We start from the raw sequence: 9,843 nt of genomic DNA on the forward strand, positions 1-9,843 counted from the left end.
ACTTTGAAGTTCACTCCGGTAGCTGTTCACAGGTCTCTGAGTCCTTGCTAGCAGAAGACTGGATGTATCAGCTCCTGGCCCTGTGGCTTTATCCACGGGGCTTCTTACATGGCTGCTGGTTACCCCAGAGTACAGATTCTGAAAGAGAGATCCCAAGACAGAAGCCATCCCAAGAAAGATCCCAAGACAGAAGCCATCTGGTTTTTGAATTGGTATCTTACTGCTTCAGCTGTAGTCAATTCATTAGAAGTAAATCACCAAATCTAGTCATACTCAAGGCAAAGGATTACATAAGTGTGTGAAATATGAGGACTCAGGATCATGAGGTGTCATCTTAGAGTCTGCCTACCACAGATAATATCTACTTATAACTTTCACTGGTAATAGCCACATTCCCTTTCCTCTTAAACTCCTGAAAGCAGCTCATTGTCTTCACTAATGTTTGGATATCATCAGTGAATGAAAACCAGTGGAACCCAAGGTAAGGGATATAGGTAACTCTGGTACTGTGGTTGGATTTCAAACCTCAGGGCAGCCTGACTGGAGCATATCCATGTCATCTCAGTGATATTAATTTTCTAATGTGTAAATAGCAGGATTTGTGTTTTTATCTAATTTTCCCAAGTATCTACAAGGTTTTGTGCTCTCTCTCTCTCTCCCCTTTTGTTTTCCTCCAGTTATATCATAATGTTAATTCTTTACTCTTTGACCTTCATTGAAGGTTATTTACTAAGTACCATCACTATCCAGACAAACTGGGCAGATGAAAAGCCTGACAAAAGGTCTTGAGTCTCTGTAGATATGACTTCTAATGAAAGAAATGAAGTGGGAAAGATTATTCCTTTATCTGGTTATTTTTTAAGCTAGCAAATATAACTATTTTTATCTGAAGTCACTAAAGCCTTCTGTAGATTGAATTTCTCTAGGTACACTCTGGGTACACATACTTCAGAAATAAATTTAGTCAACAATAGAACTTAATGTTATTAAAAGTCTAAAATATGTATTTCGTATTTTATTCAAGAGGCTTGGCTGTTCTCCTGAGCTAACAGTAAATTAACAGTGGGCCCTGGTTCTTGTCTTTTCTGCTACATTTAAATCCCAATCCTAGTGACTAAAGCTTATAAACATATAAACATAAGATCTTAATGGTTTGAATAAGGTCAAAGACAAAAAGTTCCCTAGTTAAGTTCTGAAGTTAAATACAACTATTTTACCGAGCTCAGTCTGCTTAATGGATCTTGTTTGTCACATGCGGTTCATAATTATACTGAGAAAAAAAAGAATTTTAGAAGCATATTTTTTTTAATTTTCTATTTTTAACGCTAAAACATCAAGTCCTATTTTGCTGCCATATTTTCTTCTTCTAATGACCTTAGCTAAATTCTAAAGTTCTCACCCGCATTTGTAAAAATGTAATGATAAAATAAACCAGTAGCAAAGTTGAATGGAATCCAGTACTAAAATCCCTTTCCTCACTCAGCTGCTTCTTAGACACCTGAAATGTGCTGCTTAATTTAGAAAGAAAAATTACAGTGAGGCTGCAATCCTGCCTTTCAGAGACAAGGGAGCAGGAAATGATTTGCAGGTGATTGAAAGGTGGTGTTTGCACTTAGGATTTCCTGAGCTTTCCAAATTTAACCTTGGAGCTTACCTATCTTTGATTTTAAGAATTAGATCCTACCCATATTCTGGATATCTCCCCACTGTAGTTGTGCATCTTGGCTGGGGATGAGAAAAATGAAGGCTACATGCTCAGTCCTAAAAGAGAAGAGAGCAAAATAGGATGTGAAGGAAATAAATGAAGGCTACAGTTAGCTTTCCTCTGAGCCAAGGACAAGAAGCTGACTTCTCCTTTAATTTAACCCTTGGATTGTCACAGAGAAATAGGGTTTTGAAGAAAATTCTATTGTATTTCCCATTTCCAAGCTGAAAAATAAAATTATAAAATAGACACATGAGAAACTTTTAAAATTTTTTTCATTGCAAGATGCTGTGAATAAATATGATAGAATTGAATGTAAAATATTTATGCATATATACATATTATTTGTATGAGTAAATGCATATGAAGTGTGAAGCAAGGTAAAAATCTCATTCTTTTCCTAAGACATAGAATAATGGGTTTGTTTTCCTGGTGAACCAACACCTCATATTCTAAAGATAAATTCTATGATTCTTTGTTTAAAGGAATAGTCTGAAAAAAAAAAATTAACCCTTTTCCACAAGACGACTATTAACAATTCTTATTGAAAGCCTCCCGTGTCTGAGTTTTGAATTAACTAGCACAGTACATCATCAAACTCCTGATATATATTGGTTAAATAACTGAATAAAGCAATGAAAGAAAGGAGGAGGGAAAAAGTGGAGAGAGAAAAGAAGAGAGATGGAGGAGGGGGAAGGAAGAAGGATATAATAGACACAGACAACATTTTTTCCACTGGACATGACATCTTGAAAAGCTTTCTTTGCTTGGCTTCTAGAAATACTATTTTTGTCTTTTTCCTTCTGCTTTACTAATTGTGTCTTTTCAGTCTCCTAGGATGGTTTCTTTTTTCCCTCCAATTTCTAAACATTGGAGTGCATTAGGGCCTTGTCCTTGGTTATGGATTTTTCTCTATGCCTAGCCAGTTCCTAAGTAATCTTTTCAAATTGTGTAACTTTATTATACCAATAATCCTACCCACCCAGCCAGCAGTTCTCTAAACTGAAGTGCTTTCCTAAACTCTGGGATCACATATTTAACTTTCTACTTGATCCTCTTAGATCCCAAATAGCTATGTCAATGCTAACGTTTACCAGATAGAACTCTTGATTTACACGCCCTCCCCTCCTGATTTTTCCTTCCTCAATCTCCATATCTACCAGCAATACCGCCTTTACCTAATTTTTCAAACTAAACACTGAAGACATTATATTTCTTTTCTTTTATTGTATCTCTAAACTATGTGAGTTTTACCTTTGAAAGAGATAACAAATTCCATCATTTTTCACCTTATCCATGCTGTGACAATAACTTGTACAACTTCTTCTTCTCTTGCCTAGATTACTGGACTAGTCTTGCGACAGTATTCCTGCTTTAGCTTTGCTTCTTGTTTCACTCAGTTCAGGGTCCAACTAGACAAACAAATCACATTGGAGAATCCCTACCCATATCATAGGTTGAGGTTCAAAAAAGAAGAGGTATGACTCACTCTTTTTCTTCCACCGTCTTGGTTCTACACTCACTGCACAAAATGCAATGCCTGGTGAAGCCACAGAAACAATGCCTGCTAAGAGCAGGAGTTGCCAGGGCCTCAGGCTGAGACAGGGTCTGGAAGAGAATCTGACAGTGATGAATCAGTACCAGAGCTTGAGGAACAGGATTCCACACAGGCGACCACACAATAAGCCCAGCTGGCAGCCACAGCTGAAATCAATGAAGAACTGGTCAGTAAAGCAAAACAGAGCTAAAGTGAAAAGAAGGCACAGAAGGCTATGTCCAAACTGGGTTTTTGACAGGTTACAGGAGTTAGGAGAGTCACTATCTGGAAATCTAAGAATATCTTCTTTGTCATCACAAAACCAGATGTCTGCAAGAACCCAGCTTCAGATACCTACATAGTTTTGGGGGAAGACAAGATCAAAGATTTATCTCAGCAGGCACAACTAGCAAGTACAGAGAAATTCAATTTCAAGGTGAAGCTGTCTCAGACATTCAAGAAAACACATAGACTCCAATGGTACAAGAGGAGAGTGAAAAGGAAAAGGTTGATGAAACAGGTGTGGAGGTTAAGGACATAGAATGGGTCATGTCACAAACTGATATGTCAAAATCAAAGGCAATCCCATTCCTGAAGAACTACAGTAATGATACTGTAAGTGTTATTACAGAGTTAGCAATGTAACCGTCTGAAAATAAGGACTTTTTTTTCTTTTGCTGTTTTAAAAGAATAACAGCAGCTTGGTTTGAAATTTGTATAGTATTTCTATTATTAATAAAGTTATAGTTTCTTGGTGGATGGGAAAAAAATAAGAGCCATAATCAGAGCACAAAAGTATACTCACTACTGATGCCAGGAAAAGTAGAACCACCATAATTCACTCAGCTCATTGTCCGTGATGAGGCAGAAAGAAAGAAGATTGAAAAACTGTCCTGGCTTCTCTCTTCCCTCCACTTGTCAGTGTCTCACCCAGCTGTCTCATAAAAAAGCCTAGAAAATATAGTACGAAGGCAGAACTTGAGAAAGGAAAGAATGGATATTAAAGCAGTTTGGTCAAGGACCAATGAACCCTGACCCTAACTAACTTTACCCCACCATAGCTTTATGTTCTCCCAAAAGCAAGAGTGAACCATGTGAAATAGAACACGTATCCTGCCAAGTGCCTAATGTCAAACTTCCAATGATTTTACATCATAATCTAAATAAAATACCAAGTTCTAATCATGAACTATGATGCTTCACGTAAACTAGCCTACTCTACTAGCCTACACTTCTACTACTCTAATTTCTTCTCCTATGCCTCACCTCATTTTAGTACGTAGCCTTTCTTGCATTTCATTGTCTACATCTAGCAAAACTTCTTCCCCATCTTTTCCATCTGTCTCCCCTTGTTTACTAGGTTTGTTTCCAGCTTCAGTCAGGCCTGTGCTCTAATAACACCTCCCCACAGAGGACTTCTCTGGTCATTTTTCCAAAATATTGACTCATCCACTAATTTATATCACTTTACCATGCTTATTTTTTCTTCTTAGCACTGTCACTACTTCACAATGTTGAGAAACATCATCAAAAAGACCTGACTGTCAAATTCCCGTGAGCTTAGTAGGCCCCGACATCTTCATTCCCTTGCCTATCCTTGGAATATGGGTTCCACTAGCTTTTCCTGCCCCCAAATGCTGCTCCAAAGATAGAGCCTTTAGACAGGCATGTGGTATCAAGAACCCCTGTATGATATATGTGACTGAACCCATTAAGGCCCCTATTCAAATTTTTTTTAAGATTTGGTAGGTGGGTGCAGGAGCCCATTTGTCTTGCTGCCACCCACAAAAAGCCCTGTATGTAAGTTCCCTTTGCTTAGTAAAACTGCCACTTCCCAATTAGAATGGTCTGCCCCTTTCTTTGGTCTTTCCCTGCCCTCCGAGTATGAGGGCCACTTTCAAGTATACCTGCTAAGCTCCTGATAGGGTTGTGAACCAATGCACAATAAATGAACCAATGCACAATAAATAAAAAAAAAATTATTTATTAAATAAATAAATAAATAAATGGAATTCTTATTTGTCTACTGTTTTCCTTCCTTACTAGAAGATAAGCCTCCTAAAGGTAATGCCTTCTCTTGTTTATTAACATACCCCAGTGCTTGAATCAGTGTCTAGCAAATAACAGGAAATCAATAGATATTTGTTGAACAAAGAAACAGAAATAAATTTCTTATATTAATTCTGTGTGAATTTTTTGTCTTCACTTTCAAAATTGGTTGTAACCCAACAGTCTCTTTGAAATGAATTATTTGGAACTGAGAACACATTTTAATAGCTCTATCAATGGTAAGGTGTTGGATAGATTTTCAGATGATTCCACTGGGAGTATAGTTGATATCATCAATTCAAATAAAAATGAATAGAAAATCAAACAGTTTTATTAGTAGTATTTAAACAATATAAATTTCTGAATATTGAAAATTATGAAAAGCATACTTAATGAAAAGAAACATATAAATTCTCACCACACCTACAAATTTAGACTTAAAGTAATTTTATATGTTACCTAGTCAAAACTTCAAGCCAAAGAGGAAATTTGCCTTCCGAAACAAACCTGTGAAAAGGTCATCCATTCTCTATGAACATTTCTAATGACAAAAACTAACTGTACTATGAGGTACCATCCCCACCAGATAAATTTGAGGAAGTTCTACAATTTATATAGCTCTATTACAACATCTTTCATCATCTTAATATCTGCCAATGTTTACTGTTAGCCTTCTAAATTTATGATGGGTAAACATAATCCCCTCTTACATAACAGTTCACCAATTATTTTGGGGAAGCCACTATGTCCCTCCTAATATCTTTGCCTTCTATGCTAAATATCCTAATCCTTTCAATCCATTCTCATACAGCTTGATTTTCAGACCTCTTGACAGGTTAATCAGTGTATATACTCCTGCTTAATAATGTCCAGTGCTGGATTTCTCTCTCAGCCATTGTGCTGTAACAAACCACCTCAATGCTAAGGGGCTTGAAAGAAAAACCAGTTTTTATCCCTCATGAGTCTATATGTCATACAGTTCTTCTGGTCTCAGCTGGACTTATTCTTATATACGTGGGCAGTTGTGGGTCTGGTAAACAGCTCTTGCAATGTTGGTTAGGCTTCCTCACATGTTTCAATATTTACCAGTAGTAGACAGGATTAAGAAGCATCAGCTGGGGCAAATGGCCTCTCTTCCACATGGTCTTCAACTCCTAGCAGGCTAGCTCAGACTCGCAGGTCACTGAGAGAAAGAAGCAGCACAAGACATTTGAGACCCAAGTTCAAGACTGGCATCCATGCCATTATACCCTATTCTGTTGACCAAAACTTGTTGAGTCTGCCCAGATTCAAGAGATGGGAAAGATTCCACCTCTTCATGGAAGGAGCTGAAATGTCACCTTACAAAGGTGGTAGATATATAGAGAGGAAAATTAGAACAATTTTTGCAGTCTACTACAATTTCCTAGAGTTAGACTAAACATGTGTACATAGTGTACTAGAAAAAAAAACAGGAACCTCAAAAGGGTGGACGATAAAGATAATGTGAAAGTATTTGGCATTTAAGATGTGTATTTTTTTCGGGCACCTGGGTGGCTCAGTGGGTTAAAGCCTCTTCCTTCAGCCCAGGTCATGATCTCAGTGTCCTGGGATTGAGCCCTGCATTGGGCTCTCTGCCTACTCTCCGCCTGCCTCTTTGCCTACTTGTGATCTCTCTCTGTCAAATAAATAAAATCTTTAAAAAAAAAAAAAAAAGATGTGTATTTTTTTCATTTATTGAAATAATTATCTTGGAAATAATTACAATTTAGTTGGTAATAATTACAATTTAGTTGCTTATTTTATAGATAATTATTGATATTTCTTTTGAGGGACATATGGGAAAGAGAGATTCCATAAACCTTTTAGTGCTTCTGGCTCTAAAATTTCTTGATTTAAGCTTTTAAACATCTTTCCTGAAATATGGCACTCAAAATTTTACTCAATCTTCATAAATTACAGACATACTAAAAGAAGTGCTGGAGTACTTTTACAGATTTTAAAGATCTACATTACAGATTATTTATGTAGAATATGTGTTTGTCAAGGTTTTGTACTCATCTAGGTTCTTCAGAGAATTAGGCAAAATATTATGTATATATATAATTTGTATATTATGTATATTATATTTATATATATGTATTTTCAGAGAGAGGGGGAAAGAGAAAGAGGCAATTATTACATAGAATTGAATTGTGTGGTTATGGAGAATGAGAAGTCCCAAGATTTGCAATTTAGCAAGCAGCAAGCACAGGACAGTTGAGTGGTATAATTCCATTTTGAGTCACTGGTATAAATTCCAGTCCTAGCATGAGACCCAAGGCAGGAGAACACTGATATTCCACCTCAAAGACAATCAAGAGAGGAAAGAAAATCTCTCTTCTTCAGCCTTTTTTTTTTTTCTATTCAGGCCTTCAACGACTTGGATGATGTCCTCCAACATTGTGAAAGGCAATCTGCTTTATTCAGTCTACTGATTCAATTGTTAATCTCATCCAGAAACACTCTTACCCATACTTACCCATACCCAGAACAACATTTAATTAAATATCTGGACACCTTTGGCCTAGTTAAGTTGACACATAAATAACCATCATAGGTTTATTTAGGGAAATAGGACTACTAGGAATTATGTAAATTCATAGGACACCAAGCGTGATGAAACCTAATGAAATTATGGAAACTGGTAAAATGTCCATGAAAGGCATGACTCTGGTAGTGGATGACGCTCTAGAACAGCAGAGCCAACCTTCAGGAAAACAGCCAGATGCGAAGGGAGGGAGGTGAGAAATTGGAACACCTGAGGAAAAACAGAAATTGAAATCACTTCTCTCACCATTTCCATCCTCAGTGACCTATATAATCTGCAGAAGTTGATGTCCTCTGCAGCCAAATGGCACAATCACCTCACCCAAAAACAGGCCTGAGGAAATCTTTGGTAGCTCCAAAGACTGCTGGCCTACTTCAACAAGACATCACTAACCACATTCAAAAGCTGCAGTACTGCCTGAGGCCAAATTCTGACCTTCAGGTGGAAATGACTGCTCTTTACTCCCCTCAAAATCTCACTGAAATTTCCTTTGTCGGAACCAGGAACCCACTGTGACTTTGTTAAAATTTGTTAAACAGAGCCCAGGGTGTTAGTGAGCCAGGGTTTAACAAAAGACCACAAGGGAATCAAAATAGAGAAGTTTACTACTCATAGATCCTGGGGGAAGTACACAGCATTCCTTAAGGGGCCATACAGGGACACTGAGGCAGAGTTTCAACAGAAAGAGTCCAGCAGAACCTGCAGCACATGCTTTTATTAGGGTCTAATGGGGGAGTGCTTTTGGGCTTCCCAAGCTGAGACCAGATTGATGAAGTCAAACCTAAAAAAGAAGTGGGGTTTTGATAAGGTTCCTGGGGACCTTATCTAAGGAGAAGGCCTTGGGAGGCAGGAAAGAGTGCCTACAACAAAGGTGGTTGTCGGAGCCATCTTAGGATATCAGAATATCAGGAATCACATCACGTTTACTTGTGGCTCTTGAGGGTGTTATCTACAGCATGTGTTCACAGGAGGAGCTAGTGTCAGTTCAAGACCCCTGCAGGCTATTTGGCCACATAAAATGAATGCTGAGGTAGCAATATTATGAAGTAGTTTAGTTAAACTTTCAACACAACTCTAACCTGAAACTATACTGGGAAAGAATTCTAGAAAGTGTCGTTGAATACAGCGAAGTTGAAAAAGTGGGAAAATAACCCCATTCCTTTTTGTCAACTTGAGATACATATACACATCTTTTAACTATATTTAATCCCTAAAGAAAGATACAAGCAAAGTCACACCCCAAGAAGCAACTGAACTTCGTACAACCAAAAACACACTAACTCTTTCTCCAAAAGAGGATAAAAGTCCCAAAGTCACTTTATCCCTTTTTTGGATGATGTTCTTTTCTTTTTTATCCAAGGTACATTTTATTTATTTATTTTTAAGATTATTTATTTATTTATTTGACAGGCAGAGATCACAAGTAGGCAGAGAGGCAGGCGGAGAGAGATAGAGAGGTGGAAGCAGGCTCCCCGCTGAGCAGAGACCCCCGATGTGGGCCTCGAACCCCGGACCCTGGAATCATGACTTGAGCAGAAGGCAGAGACTTTAACCCACTGAGCCACCCAGGTGCCCCTCAAGGCACATTTTAAATGTTGAATATGTTTAAGTATTATTAACATACTTTATATTAAATTATAAGGATTATGGGATTTAAAAAGAAGAATGAGTTCATGCATGCATATTCATATAAATATAAGGAAGAAAGGCCCAAATATGATTGTGTGGCTGATGTTTATGATTTGACACTTCTGTCCTTCTTCTGCACTCAGTGAGCTCTTCAGCAATTCACGGATCCTTGCTTCAGAAGACATCACAACCCTCATTTCTGAAAGGTCTGGGCGTTAGCAGTCCTGCCCCTACTGACATTATCCCAGAACATGGGGCACTAAGAGGGTAGCCATGGTATCTACTTCATTCCAGGCCTATGTCTCCTTACCCCACAGTAGCAAATTTATTTCCACTGACGGGTCAGGATCAATT

The 9,843-nt window shown here is 37.8% G+C and overlaps 1 pseudogene; it reads left to right on the forward strand.

The window, feature by feature from the left end:
• The first annotated feature begins 3,241 nt into the window (after nucleotides 1-3,241).
• On the forward strand, nucleotides 3,242-3,887 carry LOC123937165 (annotated as a pseudogene).
• Nucleotides 3,888-9,843: the final 5,956 nt, after the last annotated feature.

The sequence above is a fragment of the Meles meles genome, chromosome 2 (assembly GCF_922984935.1).
Source record: "Meles meles chromosome 2, mMelMel3.1 paternal haplotype, whole genome shotgun sequence".
Classification (NCBI taxonomy): domain Eukaryota; kingdom Metazoa; phylum Chordata; class Mammalia; order Carnivora; family Mustelidae; genus Meles; species Meles meles.